The sequence below is a fragment of the Protopterus annectens genome, chromosome 4.part0 (genome assembly GCF_019279795.1).
Source record: "Protopterus annectens isolate FY-2018-M chromosome 4.part0, PAN1.0, whole genome shotgun sequence".
NCBI lineage: Eukaryota > Metazoa > Chordata > Ceratodontiformes > Protopteridae > Protopterus > Protopterus annectens.
The window spans coordinates 1,547,487,875-1,547,504,441 of NC_056733.1; positions in this window are offsets into that span (position 1 = coordinate 1,547,487,875).

Below are 16,567 nucleotides of genomic sequence, written 5' to 3' on the forward strand. Positions count from 1 at the left end.
TACCACAGTTCTTAATACACATCACTGTCACCCCCATCATATCAGTGACAACAGACTGCACATACAACTCAATAGGTATGGCTACAGAATACCTACCAGTGGGGCAGATATTGTACTGTACCACGCTTAGTGCAATGTGTTTGTAGCCATATTCCCTGTGTGGACACTTTCTTTGCTGGCCTGTTACAGTCTATTCACCTGCATACCATTGTCAGAGCCACAATGGTTCCATATATGCCTGTGGTATGCTTGCTATTTGTTTGCTGCATATCTGACATTCTGTGTTATTGAGGTTATCTATGCATGCTGTTGGACATGTTCTGGGATTTTGTAGACTATTACTGCTGACATATGTTCTATAGCAGTGACACAATAGCATGTATATGTACTATTAGCCAGTAGAACCACTTCTCCAAACTCATCTGCCCATGTTACCAGGCCACATCACATGTGTGACCCACCCTGGGCTTCCTCATGTACTGGTCAAACAATATCATCAGGTGGAACCAACTCAGAGGATGTTGTCCACCCCGGGAGCACACACCAACATTTTCCTGTACCCTGAGGTCAGGTCCAGGGTCTGTTCCATAACGGGCTCCACAGACACATGTGGGATGTGCTACATCACCTTGAGGCACACAGTACACATTCACAGGGCTCACATGCTCCTCCTGCTAAGCCTCCAGGCCAAGCACCTTCGGGACGTGGACTGCTGTTGTGAGTAGCAGTGGGTGGGAAGCTTCTTCCCATTGTCTCCATATTGGGGCCCATGGGGCGTACACAGCACAGACCACACACACCATCTAGGGTGTTTACCCACCACATGTGTCACATACTACCCCTGTATGCTGTCCTCTATATCTACCAACGCTAACCACCTCCACAACTATACATGCCATACTTCACCATATTCCCATTCCATCCTTCACAGACAAGGGCAATGTGGTCCCAACAAGGGGTTCACAAGTGACATACCCATCCATGTTGCACACCCTGACAGCTGTAGATATGTGTGTGTGCTGCTATGTGTGCTGTTTCCTTGCACATAGCATGCAGCACTGTGGTAGTAATATAGGGGACATGTATTTACATACACATATGTTTGTGTGTGTGTGTGTGTGTGTGTGTTTGTATATATGTAGACATGTGCATATAGGTATATATCTATATATGTGTAGATATATATTATGTATATATGTGTTCATATATATGTCTACAAATGGGTACCTGTATATTTGTTGACATACATGTGTGTATATATATATATATATATATATATATATATATATATATATATATATATATATATATATATTTATATATGTACACATATGCATACCTATATGCCTATATGTAGGGTACATTCAAACATCAGGTCCACAATCTCACAACATCTTCCTGCACAGCTGCACTGTTCCTTGCTACAACACAGACAGGTGCCACATATGAACACAGCCTGAAATTAGGGGGGAATATGTAGGGCCAGATTGCATGTATCCCTATTACACACCTATGGCATTCCTGCATGCTACAATACAGGTTAACCTGAGCATCCTGTGAGAGGTGGGCTGTGGAACCCATGTGTCCATCATTATGACATTACTTCCACCACCAGCTGTTGGCCACATAATATACATACTTCCCATTACACAATGCACACTATGATGGCTTACATCTTATCAGTCAGTGCTGCTCTACATGGTTGACAGGTATGGCCCACTACCCACAGGGATGGACTCTATTGTCCTTCGCAGTTGTTCAGCTGAACATCCTTACTACAACAATACCTGAAGGCACATATAAATCAATCCACATCATCTATCCCATTATTATGGACCAGGTACTAGGGTAAACTGCATACATATATATTTCACATACCTGTTCTGGGAATGCAGTCTGTTCTGGATGGTTTGCTTTATTTTTTTCTGTGCCTTACACGCACACTCTCACTCTCTCTCTCACACTCTCAGTCACTCTCCAGTATGCATAGATTGCAGCATGGAATATGTAGGTGATGCACATGATCAGGTGATGGCCTCTGCACCAGTTAGTGTCCTCCACTTGCTACCTGCATGCAGCATGCTGTGCAGTACTTCCAATTACCACTGTCATTGCAACCAACTACTATAAATCCCAAGATCATGTGGGCAGGCTCCCTTTACCTTTCCTATATAATGGACATCCTTCTTGTGTGTGGGGGCAGCAGTGTTACAGACAGCAGGTAGCAATACATGTTACAGGAGAACCTGCACACACAGGCCAGCTACATATTTGTAGGAGGTTCCAGAACTACAGACAGAGTAGTGTTGTTGTATGCATTGTATATCACCGGTGTTACAGGTCTGTGTGTACATACTAGTTTAACTTGGAATGCAGTCTGTCTGCAAAGCTCTCAACTGTGGGCCTATCCACTTTAATGGCCAGAGGTGTGACTATTATGTTTTGTCTGTCCACCACACAGGTCTTGTGCCAGATATGTCACTGGCAGTGTGTGTGTTGAGTGCTACCAGTACATGGCTACACCCATTTCTGTTTCTAACTTCATATTCCCAACTAAGGGTATGTTGCAGACTATCCTGTAACACCAGTGACTTGCTTAGTGTATGACAACAGTTTTTCACATATAGGCCTGTGTTCCAGCCTCTGTCCTCCACCTGCATACCAGGTTTTGTACATATGACATGCTGTCAGGGGTTGTTATGTAGTGGGCTGTGAGTATGTCATGCTGCCATTCCTGCCATCAGTCCACTGCCTTTGTGTCCCCCACACATACTGTGGGGCTGGGTCCATATGTGTGTGGGCTTCACCTACACAATATATGTGCACCCTTATGCACTCCAGAGGCCAGTGTATGTAACAGTGGTATATGGCCCTGTATTATTGAGTCTAGGGGGGGATGCACCATAACTAACATAGGCTGTTACAACATGTGGGGGTATCAAGGGTAAGCTGCCTTAAGGTATCTGGATGTACATTACCATACAATTCACCTTGGGTAAATGCAGGTCTACTGCCTCCTGCCATATAGACTGTTCTGTTTGTCAGTGTGATTGTGATGGTGTCAGTTATGCCTTGTTATGTAACAGATACATCCCATTGTGTCAACTGAGGTCTTTAACCCCTAGGGATTGTGTACAGAGTGTAGATAGAGGCTGCTGGACTATACATCTGCATTACTTACTGTTGATTGATTCGTATCCTGTGGCTCAGTTTGTCTTTACTATTTTACTACTTGAAGGCCTCGGCCTGGACAGAAACATATGTAAACCTTTCCAGACTACTGTATTAATATAATTGCTTCATAGTTGCATTACTCTGTTTATATGCATGTCAGTGTCTAAACAGCTATATGACATGGCATATACAACTGTAATAGTGCACAAATAAAGCTTTCTCATGTATGCAAACATGTGTGTGGTGTTATATCCTTTGACCTCTTTGTGGGTATATGTTGCAGGTGACAATTGGCATTTGTATGGGTGTCTCATACAGTGTTCAGTTGTTAAGGTGGCAACTGAAGGCATAGTGGCTGTGTGTGCACCTTCTACATATGTATCTTCCTAAACACATCTTTGTGTGTGTATGTGTAGTTACATATATATCTATATAAATATATATATATATATATATATATATATATATATATATATATATATATATATATATATATATTTATATCTGTATCTGCATATATGTTTCTGTGTATATGCATCCTAGGAATGTTGATTGCTTCTGCATTGTCCATTCCTGATTGTAGCCAGACTGTACTGCATGATATGTTACTGATACCAGCCTGACATCATACATGTGGGATGGAGTACTGTTAACATCTTGTGCCCATGTTGTGTCAAGTCCTGGTTATGGGATTTGCAACAGTTGGCAGTGTACTGCAGGGCAGACGTGTTTGGCTGTGAGGGGGATATCTATAAGTACAAGACGTATGGTGTTTGGGCCCCCTCAACCCCATTAACTGTGCATGCGGACATATATGTCTTTGCTATGTTCCCATTTTTATCTACAGATGTATGTCTGTATATACCTATGTAGATATATATATATATATATATATATATATATATATATATATATATATATATATATATATATATATATACATATAGATGTAGACATATATATCTATAGATGTATGCATATCTATGTATATATGTTTATATATATATATATATATATATATATATATATATATATATATATATATATGCATATATAGATATGTTATATCTATTTAGATATTCATATATATACACACATACACACCTACATCTACATGTTGAAATACAGTTCCTGTACTGTTGAATGACTGGGCTGGATGATATGTTTGTGAAAACATCAGCGTTATATATATCTGACATGGCTTAGTGGCAAATCACTTTGGCTATGGTGTATAGTGTCCTGGGTGCAAGCATTGCAAAAGTTGTTTATTTTGTTGACTGGGCTGGATGATATGTTTGTGAAAACATCAGCGATATGTATGTCTGACATGGCTTAGTGGTACATCGCTTTGACTATGGTGTGTAGGGTCCTGGGTTTGAGCATTGCAAAAGCTGTTTATTTTGTTGCGAGGCAGAACATGTCCATTGGATACAGAGTGATTAAGGCACTTTAAAGCAGCTATAAGCGGGTTTGCGCAGAGGTAAGCACTGCTAACTTCTGGTAACAGTTTTTTATACTTGGCTTCTAAATTGCTTAACCTGTGTAGGCATTGCTTACCCCCATGCAAACAAGCTTAAACCTGCTTACAGCTGCTTAAAAGTGCTTACTCCTGCTTACTCCCATGCTAATTTCTTTAAAAGAAATGAAAAAGGGTTCATAGGTTCATAGGTTCATAGGTTCATAGGTTCATAGGTTTATACTAGGCTATCTGCCCTAAGGCATTTATAAGCCTAGCCCAAATTATTGTGGCTTACGCCACCCCTTATATGAAAAAATACTGTGCCCATTAGTTTGTTGTGCCTCTGTCCAGCAGTGACCCAGAGATGATTCCCGGGGTAAACCTACGATCTCCCATCCACAGGTCTAGATTTCTCTTGAACAGAGTCAGCGAGGTGCTCTGCCTCACATGGACCGGGATTTTATTCCACAGCATAGGAGTCTCTGAGTGATAAATCTATCCAGCACATCCTATTTATATCCGTTAAGGTTTAAGTCGCTTGCTCTAGTGGTTTTGGTGGATTTGGATTTTTGAGGTGGAGCATGTCCATTAATTCGGGTTGGACATGGCCTTGTATGTCAGGCACATGTCACCTCTGAGCAGACGGTATGCGACTGAATAGAGCTGGAGTTTCTTCAATCTGGCAGCATATGACAGATTTTGGAGTTTATCCTTTTGGTGAGGAACTTTTGGGGGTCTCCAATTGCTGCAGATGTCGGGTGAGATACATCCCGAATGGGGCATTGTACTCGATCATTGATCTGATAAGTGAAGAGTACAGGGAACAATGACCTCACTAGATCTGGATGTGAATCCTTCATGATCAGGTGGGCAATGTAGAAGGTCTTTCTAACCACTTTAGCAATGTAAGGCCACTGTCAACCTGGGTCCCCAGGTCCCTGATAACCTCTTCTGTGCTTAGTGGATTGCCACCTATATGGTAGCTTGGGGTTACCTTGTTTTTCCGTATGACTATACATTTTTGGCGTTTTACTTCAGGCCATCACCAGCTATCTGTTTCCGTGAGTCCTTCTGAAGGATATCAGTGTCCGATGCACTTTCCACTATTTGCAGTCATCTGCAAACTTTGTCAGCCAAAGTCCTCCCATGTTGGCCTGTACTTCTGAAGTAGATGCCAAACAATAGGAGTCTGACACAGCGCCAGCAACTCTAACCCTGTGGGTTCTGTCCTTAAAGTTTGCAACACCCATCTTGTGACATATGGGTTTACATTTAATTTTCTACAATACCCGAGGTGGGTATTGTGTCAAGGTAGGCTGTATGGACTGCCTTTCCCTCATCAATGGCCTTGGTGACTATTTCCAAGTTCAAAAGGCATGATCTTCCTTGACAAAGCCAAACTGGGTCGGGTCCAATGTCTGCAAGTCCCTATATCTTTGTTTATGAGCTCCATTATGATCCTCTCCATAGCTTATGGGGCAGTAATTACCAGGGTCCGTGAAGGCACCCTTTTGGAGTGGGACCACAATCCTGTGGTAAGGCTGAGATTAAACAGCTGCCTTATGCGGGTTTAATTCCTCATTTAGCTCGTAGCACATAGCAGCGGGACACCATCCGGTCCCATTGATGCTGTGTTTTAGCTTTAGAGAGAGCAGCTTTCACCTTTTGAGATGTCCGGAGGCTACACTCGGCTGGGATAGGTATCTCTCCTTTAGGGGGTGAAGTTTGCACTGAACCTGTCTGCCAGTATGTTGGCAATGTCTGTGGGTTCAGTGATTTTTATCATTTTGGACTAATTCTGAGCATATCTGTGAGTTTCCACCCAGGTTCCTAACATAGCTGAAAAGGCCTTATGATTGTCCTTTGAATCCATGGCAATTTTTCTCTCAAAATTGGCCTTAGTTGATTTTATGAGTGCTCGTATTTTTACTAATAATGATCAGGGTGACTTCCCTTTTATGGATTTTGTTCTATCATGTAATAGCTTTCTCCTCTTATTGTAAAGTTTGTTAATGGCTGGGGTCCACCAGACTGGACGAAGAGTCTTGGTTTTATTTTTCCGATTGCCTGATCCATGCAGTCCTGGAGGTGTTCATAGAAGGCATTTGTGTTGTGGTTTCTCTGACTCAGGGGCCTTGAAGGATACCACACCAGTCTTGAGTAGTGTGAAGTTTGCTTTAGAGAAGTTCTTCACTATGGTCTTTTGTTTGGGGTGGGGGGATGTGGATTTCCAGTGAGATTAGTTTATGATCAGATCTCACCAATGAGGGATATACTTCCGTGTGGAGCATTTTGTCCCCATGTTTGTGACAATGAGATCTAGTATATTTTCTCCTCTCGTGGGAACAGTGACTAGCTGTTCCATGGCATTTGAATTTATGAACTCCAGGAACCGTTGGGCTAGAAAGTTAGGGCTTGTGTAATGTTCCCAGTCTATATTCAGTCACCAAATATGATGGTGTTTGGAGATACATTTATACCTCCAGTGTCTTCAGGAAGGCTGTGTGAGGTTCCTGAGTTTGAGAGGGTGGCCTGTAGCATGCTACAATTTGTAGAGCAGTTTTGCCTATTGTTAGTTGCACCTGGATGGTTTCCGAGCTTCATGCGTTGCACCAACCTGGAGGTGTGAGTATCCTTTATGAATATGGATACACCCCTCCTTTTGTGGAGTGGTCCGGGTTTGGGGCCGAACGATGATGAGTGATAAAACCTAATAGTGCCGGGTGCTCTCAGGAGCCTTGAACCAGGTTTCAGTTACAGCACAGACATCGATGTTCTCCATACTGAGAAGGGCCTCGAAAAGCGCATTTTGAGATTTAGACTTCTGGCATTGAGCAGCATTACCCTCAATTTCTTCCCATTTTGTTTTCTAGGGTGGTAGGTTTAGAATTTGAGCCTTGCCTAAAAAGCACTGGGGGGGCAAGAGCCTTAGCCAATATCCGAATCCCAGGGTGACAGGTGCAAGCCGTCCCTCTTGAGCAGCGTGCTTGTCAAGCATGTCATCCCAGGCAGACAGACACTGGATCCCCTTTGAATGACACCAGACATTAAGCCAATTGTTAAAGCTGATCATCTTGTCTCTATATTGTGGCATCATTCTTGGTGAAGGAAGGATACTGCTCAGGGTTAGGTCATACCTGCCTGGGCTACATAATCAGAGAGCTCCTCTATGTCTTTCATGCAGTCCAGGGAGGGCGTCTCAGGTCATTCACACCAGCATGGACAATGACTGTGTCATATTTGTACTTGCTGTGGAGTGACCAGTGCTTGTGTTATGTGGCGGATTCTAGCCACCGAGGCAGCTTACTGTGACCCTCTCCTTGTTCAGCCTGGTGAGTGGGACGTCAGTGTGTCTGACTATGGAGTCACCTATGACAAGTATGTTTGGTGTTGTATTTGGCCTTAAGGGCTGTGACTGCTTTGCACACTGCTTTTGTGGTTTATGTGTTGCTTGTGGGGTGTCTTGAGGTAGCAGTTGTTTGGGTGTCTGCTTTGGAGGCCTCTGCTGTTTAGGTAAATTTTACTCAGAGTATGTCTTTGTGTGTTAATGTGTTTGATTCAGTGGAGTGGTAGCATTATGTGAGGCTGGTTTTGTGGTGTGTAGTTGCCTTCTCCTCCTGTCTGGTCTTGCCAGTCCTGAGTTGAGAGAGCTCAGCCTCCAGTTTGGCTAAATAGCTGCATCTCTCGCAAGTATTTGTGTTATGTGGGAGGAGGAGGGTTGTCTGTGTACATGAGGCAGTTATAACATTGCCTCAAGATTCCCAGATTCACCAGCTGGACGGAGAGGAGATTGACAACTGACCTTTGGACATGCTAGAATAATATTGGGAAATCCTTAATTGAAAACAAGGCCAGTGGGGAGTGAGGGTGTAGTGCTTTTAATTTTTAGTGCTGACTTATATAATTGCTTTAGTGAGCAAGTGCCAGGTAACTGAGTGCAATGTGATACAAGTAACTAAATGCAAAACGACAAACAGTAACTTTCTTTCAAGTGAAACAAGGAAATAAGTACAGTAAGCAATGCAGATATCACTAGTGATCCACAGAAGCGCTGAGAAGTGAATTAGCTTCCAGAAATAACAAGCAAACAAACAACAAGTATATAAACAAAGCTAGATTCAGTAGGCCTGGATCTAGTCTATGCTAGAGCAAACAAGGTGAACCAATTTCAGTAAGATACGGTTCAAATATTCAGGCACTATAAACCTTTAACCAGAAAATTCCCAGCTCAGAAGGGCAGAGTCCAGCCTCTTCTCCCACAAGAGTGCAGTCCACGAACCTTCTTAATGTAAAATAACTGGCCTGAAGCCTGAACCCGAAGGGGTGGTATGTGACACATGCTGGGGGGTAAACATCTTGATGGGGAGGGGAGTTGGGAAATCGGATGCCCATGAGCCCCCTAGTGGAAAGGGTTGATAGGAAAGTGGTGAAAAAGGGGCACAAAGAGGGTGAGACAGTAGGGAAAATAGCTAGGGATGTGCAGGAGGGTGTAGGGAAGGTCCATAGCTGCCAATTTCTTCTACAGCAACAGTGGTTCATATACACTGAATTTGGAGGTAGATTTGGGCACTCAAACCCCTGATAGAGGAGTGAGGACAACAATAATATGTTGCAATGCCAATTAGACCAGATTACATATATCCAGTGGACAATTGTGAGAAATGGACAGCTATGTATGGGGTGATATTTTTTTTGGGGAACAGATTGCCTTTTTTTTTTCAGGTGAGAGTGGGATGTTGGTGAGGGATAGTAGGTATATTTGGGAAGGTAGGTTGGGTAGGTTAACAAACAAGACACATACAGGGGTGGTATGTGACACATGCTGGGGGGTAAACATCTTGATGGGGAGGGGAGTTGGGAAATCGGATGCCCATGAGCCCCCTAGTGGAAACAGTGGGACTGAGATCCCCACCCATGGGCAGTCGCCACTGCACCTTCACAGCCCCGAAGGTGGCTATGCTGGGGACTGAGTCGGAGAGCCAAGCCAACCCTCTAATCATGACATGCAGCCCTCGAGCTGGCGTAGAAGATCTCTAAACTGCTGATCAAGCTCTCTACGCACCATGACATGGACCTAGCGATGGGTCATAGGTTCCTGTCCGCACCCACTCCCGGGGGGGGCGAGCCCCATTCCCTGAGGTGGTTCCACCCAAATGTGGTGTAGGACCAATGGACGAGGATGTCCTGGGTTGAGCCCCAGACATGCTGGTGCCCAGTGCCATGGCCAGCTGAGGTGGGACAGGTGGGTCCACTGGGACCCACATTCCCATACGTGTTATGGTGTTCATGGTGTATCAACATATGTGGGTTAGTAATAGTCAACACATTCCAGGATTAGGTATGGCAGCACGCATAGATATTCCCATTAACCCAGACACCAGATATGGAACAGTTGCATAGCAAACTGAACATATGCATATATGGGACCACAGTGATAATAACACCAGCATGCAGGTACATTGATGGCACTATGCCACCAATGTTGGTGTATTTCAACATAGTACATGCATAGAAACAGATTTAAATTATCAACCAATAGGAAATATGTCCCAACATAACAGTGGAATCGTCATGTACCAGTTGAGGTGGGTAATTATTGTATTGTTGGAGATATGGGGGGGGCAGATGTCAATTAACAACTAGTATATTCCTGTAGCTCACATTACTTTCCTAGTCAGTGCTATTATCTGTACCTTACAAGTATTACTACACTACACTATTGCCTCAAGTTTGGACAGTGATATGGCTGTCGACATCTATATACATGAACTGTTTTTACCTGCAGTATACACCTGGTATACCTGTGAGGGAATTGTTTGTTAACACTAACCGTTTCTACACATACTCCCAGATTCCAGGTTGATGTTATGCACATACCTGTCCATCTCTTTTTGCACAGACCCTGGCCATGTCTTGACCACATGCAGGTGAACCTGGGCATATGTAGACTATTTCTCTCTTCAACCTTTAGTGACTTACAACACTCTTATCCAGGATTTCCTACACAGTTATATTATGTAGCACAGTGTGGGTGACAGTGATCAGTGGTACCTTATTATTCAGAGCAACTGCAACACTCAAAATTCCATACGATACCAGAGTAAACAGTACCAGTACAGGGTATCAAGCTTTTATTTCTCGGCACAGTGTTCGTATCTGACTTGCCTGTGGGAGCAATGGCTGTTAGCACTACCTGACTGTTGCCACACAATGTACCAGATTTCACATTAGTATTATGCACATGCATCTCACTCTGTTACTGTACACACTATGGTCACAGCTTGACAATATGGGCGTGTAAATGGGACATACGTGGCTTATTACTCTCATACGATTTTGGGGAGTTGCTAGTGTGACAGGTTTGTTCTCATAGATGTGTGGCAATCAGTTGTATTTTCTGTTTGCTGCCTAAACATTTGGGATCATCCCACTGATTTCCCATTAGGGACAGGGTGACAGGTAGCAGATATGGGCCCATATACTGGACATTCTGGACTTATCTGTACAGTTGTGGGGTATGATTCTGTATGCATCCTACTTCCACTCACAGGATTCAGACCATGGCTGTGTCTGCTAAAACTACAACACTGTCCATCACAGTTGTGTGTGCTATATAGATATCGCTGTATATCTCCTATCTGATTTCTGTCTTATATTTCTCCTGTAGTTTTACATTCTGACCTTGTATTACAACACTCTTATACAGGATTTCCTAGACAGTTATATTATGTAGCACAGTGTGGGTGACAGTGATGAGTAATACCTTATTATTCAGAGCAACTGCATCAGTCACAATGCCATACAATGCCAAGGTAAACAGTACCAGTGCAGGGTATCGTTCTTTTATTTCTGGGCACAGTGTTCGTATCTGACAGACCTGTGGGAGCAATGTTTGTTAGCACTACCTGAATGTTACCACACAAAGTACCAGATTCCACATTATTATTATGCACATACATCTCACTTTGTTACTGTACACACTCTGGTCATGGCTTGACAACATGGGGTTGTAAATGGGACATACGTGGCTTATTACACTCATAAGATTTTGAGGAGTTGCTAGTGTGACAGCTTTGTTCTTACAGATGTGTGACAATCAGTTGTATTTCCTGTTTGCTGCCTATACATCTGGGATCATCCCACTGATTTCCCAGAGGGGGCAGGGTGACAGGCAGCAGATATGGGCCAATTTACTGGACATTTTGGGCATATCTGTACAGTTGTGGGGTATGATTCTGTATGCAGACTACTACCACTCCCAGGATTCAAACCATGGCTGTGTGTGCTAAAAATACAACATTTCACATCTAAGTTGAGTGTGTTATTCAGATTGTTTTGTCTGTCTTTTCACTGTTTTCTGTCTATGTGTCTCTCAGTTGTACTAAGTGACCTCTGGGAATTACACCAGTCATATACAGACATTCCTACACATTCTATTTATGTTGCACAGTGTGGGTAACAGTGCTTAATACAACAGTACTATTAAGTGATTGCAAATATACATTACCATATGATACCAGAGTATACACATGCAGACCAGCAGTTAGACCTTTATTGTCAAGCTATTATGCTTTTCTTTGCATACAAACTATATGAGACTCTTCCTGCCATATTCCCTGGTGTATGCAGTACTTGCCTTAAATGATACAGGTTTTATACTGGCAATTAATTTACTAATACTTTTAGATTTATTTCGCATGACAGTACATGCAAGAGTATTACTGACCTGCCTTGCATCGCAACCTCTCTAGCGGACATCCATGAGCCTCCTGGTTTGCAGCCTGCTCACTTGCCACTGTGAAGGACATAAGAGGAATATTTAAACATACCTATCCATAATATACATGAGCTTGCAATTATTAAACGGGTACTGGAGTGATACTTTCACACAGCTGGGACAGCCCCTGCCGTCCTAGCCTCTTGGATCCACTGATCCAAGAAATCCCCCTTTTGTCACTTCAGGTCGGCATAGTGATGCTTGACCTGCTCACCAGTTCGGGGTATGCCAGTGGCACTGGTGAGGTCATGGGCGAGACGGTCCCAGGCTTCCACCTTATATTGGGAACCCTGGTACTGGCCCTGCAGCAGTCTCTGCTCAGGATCTTTGACAAGCAGTCCTGCCATAACTCTGGACTCCTGGATGCCCCAGCACTGCATCCGGAAGCGCACTACCCTCTCCCCTTTTTGCCATGGTGCCTGCAAGGGGAAGCTACAACCAGTTATGAGATGTATTCCCACTTGTTTGGTTCAAGTAGGGCCAAATTCCCACACTTTGCGGTGATTGGCCGGTTTTGAAAAGGCTAAGCTATGGACAAACCTGCTTACCTAAGGTTGTCATTGTTTAAAGGGGTATACCACTGGGCACATTGAGTTAGCTGGCCTACACATTGCTTACACCTCCTAAGCTGGCCTGTGCAATGCTTAGCATTGCTTAAAATTGACTTTGCATTATATTTGATTTTTGGCATTGATTTATTATTCATTACATCTTATATATATGTCTGGTATCCATGATTCATGTGTACATACACTGTATGGGGTCCTTGTGTTTAATAGGGGACATCAACACTCTATTACAATTGCACCTCACATCTGGGATTACTTCAGTACTCCAGTTTACATATTTATATTATGTAGTAGGTTATAGAACATATGACTGTATACTGATTCCTTTCACATGTTCAGTTTGATTTTACTATAGTGAGAGTTTGTTTGATGATACCTCACTCTTATGTACTGCTGTGATGGCTTGGTGGTTAACTACTGTGACTATAGTGTATAGGGTCCTGGGTGCAAGGCTGTTCATTTGTTTTGCTGGGCAGAACAGCGGCTGTTGGCTACAGAGTGATTAAGGCCCTTTTAAGCACTTGTAAGCAGGTTTGCATGGGTTTGCACGAGGGTAAGCTATGTTAAACTCCGGTTAAATATGCTTACAGAGAGTTAGCTTCCATATTGCTTAACCTGTGTGCACATTGCTTACCCCCGTGCACATGGGCTTAAACCCGCTTACTAGTGCTTACATATGCTTACTCCTGCTTAGTACTGCTTAATAGTGCTTACACTTGCTTACTAGTGCTTACTACTGCTTACCACTGCACTGATTTAGACAGTAATGTCTAATGTGACGATTGGATGGGAGAAAGGAAATTCACCCTGGGGATCACGTCAGTCACCCTGCTAGACAGGGGTCCAGGGAAGTAAATAGTGTGGGAAGAAATAGCCAGGGAATTGTTATGGCTAGGCTTGTATAGGCCCTATACCAACCTATGAACCTATGGTTCTTGGTAAGGTGGGGGATTTGGAAGCTGTATGGAGTTATCATTCATTGCACATTTTGCCTTCCATTTGTATCCATGATTCCTGTGTACATATACTGTATGGAGCACATGTGATTATCTGTGGACTTTGCAACATTATGACACTGACACCTCACATATGCATTTAATGCAGTACTCCAGTTCACAAATATATGTTATTTAGTAGGTTATGCAAGTAAAATATTGGTCATAATGTGATTTGACATGGAAAGTGCTGCAGTGGGATATGAAGCAGGAATGCCTGCTCATAAGGTGAATGCTCTACCCACTACACTATTGCTATACTGCTTCATTTGCATAAATCTTTCTTTTTATCCTCTTCAGCCATTTAAGCTGCATTAACCATAGCTAAGCGTTGGGCAAACCCACGCACCTATGGTTAGATTTAATCAGTTTCATAAAAAATGGTATTTTTATATTGTTTGTGTTTACTATTGCTATTGTATAACATGGGGGGATTTTGCTGTGGGTATGCAGACACCTATGAGAGGTTTCACTCATTCTTTTGGGCTTTCTGAGGTTCTTCTTTGCGGAGGTGTGTATATTCTGAGAGCTCTGCTTTCAGACACCACCCCTGCACTCTTACACGCTCTGTGTAAGATTAGGAGCTCAGGCAGCTCATTTTCATTAATATGCATGGCGCATTGCCATCCTGCTCCTAAATGGCCACTTCTGTGCAGGACTAAGCTCATCCTGCATGGATGAATAGTAAATAAGTGTTTGAAAGATCAGCCTTGTCAAACATTAATGTTTGCATGTAACTCAAAAGCTGAAACTAGACATTTTTTAAAAAAGCTGTTATAAATAACAGCTGGGAATAATAATTTCTTATCATAATGGGAACACTTTACATATTATCTTTGAATGTGAATTGTCTCACATTTATATACAAAAAGAAAGAGCAGTGAACTATATACAAGAAATGCAGAATCCAAATAGCTACGGTAGATTTTTAGTAGTAAGTGGCTACTGGCACGGGAGGTGGATTATGCTGGCATGTACTTATATTCTACCTAAAAGAGCTACAATGGAGCTTAAGAAAATTCTGGGAGAAATAATCAGCTTTCAGCAGGAAATACTACTTATAGGTGGGGACTGGAATTTGATTTGCAATAGTGGGGATGCTTCTGCGGGACCTAGAAGGGAAAATACAACAAAAGAGGGTAGATATTTGAAGAAATTTATGAAAATATTTAGTATGGAAGATGTGAATTCAGTAGTAGGAGCTTGGTGAGAATTTACATGCTATTCTCCAAGGTACAAAAAATGGGGTAGGTTAGACAGAAATTCAGTTTTGTGGGAACATGCACATTTAATTGAAAGTTTTGATATGCACCCAAAAGCTATTTCCAGACACATGCCAATAATAACTCTAATAAGCACGCAGGGCAATGAAATAAAAATGACACACTGGCACTTCCCCACCTATCTCTTAAACAGAGAAGAATTTAATGAATGGGTAGTTGAAATTATTTGGTAGTTATTGGGGAAGATATATTTCTTCAGAAAATATAGGTAGGAAGTGGTATAAAATGAAAGTGGAGTTTAAAAAAAAGGGTAGAAATAAAGGAAAAAGAGATATGATTAAGATATAACAAGACTTATTTACAGGGACTGACAGAGGTTAAAGTTTTGCAGAACAGGAGAATCTCACAGAACAAGAACAGGTGCAACTGCAGAGTACTAAAGAGAAAATAAGGGACTACCTGAATAATTTGCATGAGTTTGGAAATATAACTGTTAAGCAACTTTTTTTTTAATAACTCCAGAGCACAGAAGGCTTTAGTACAGTGTCTCAGACAACAGAAAATAGAAAGGGCTGTTGCCAACCTTGATGGGCATATAACAAGGAAAATAATTAGAAATCACGTAGTGTTATTAGAAATATTTCAGAAATTCTGTATAAAGCAGAGAAATGTGGAAATCAAGAAAAAAGTGCAAATGAAAATGTTTATGGGCGAATTAACTACACCGAGGGTAGAAGTAAATGATGCTCAATAATTAGCAGTTAGGATAGGAATGGTGATGTATAACCAAGCTTTGGAAAAGTCTCCAGGAATATATGGCATTTCTGTGAAAGTCTGAAAGTTAGTAGGGAATAAAGTGATAAGAACGTGGAAGGTTTTGCTTAATTTTATTTTAAAAGAAAGAGAAGCACCACCAAACTGGAAGAAAGTTGCGGTGTTTGTAATATCTAAAGATGGTAAAGACCCATCAGATCCAGCTTCACAGAGACCCAGTTCAATTCTAAACTATGATTATAAAGTGCTTATGTCCATAATGTCTAAAAGAATGGCAAAGGTAGTGCCAAATGTGATAGCTATGGCTCAATATGGTTTGTGGAGGAGAGGCAAACATTTAACAACATTAACAGAACAATAATGGTCCACAAGGAAGCCGAATGTAAGAATATACAGCTGTTGTTGGTGGGTCTTGATGCAGAGAAAGCATTTGACAAAGTAAGCTAGAATGTTATGAGTGGAGCAATGGAAGCATTTGCATTTCTTGATACAACAATAAGCTTAAGTACAAGGACATATGAGGAATCAGAGTCAAAAATGAAAGTGTGTCTGTGTGTGTGGGGGGGGGCAGGGGGGGATTTCTTCTCTGATAAGGT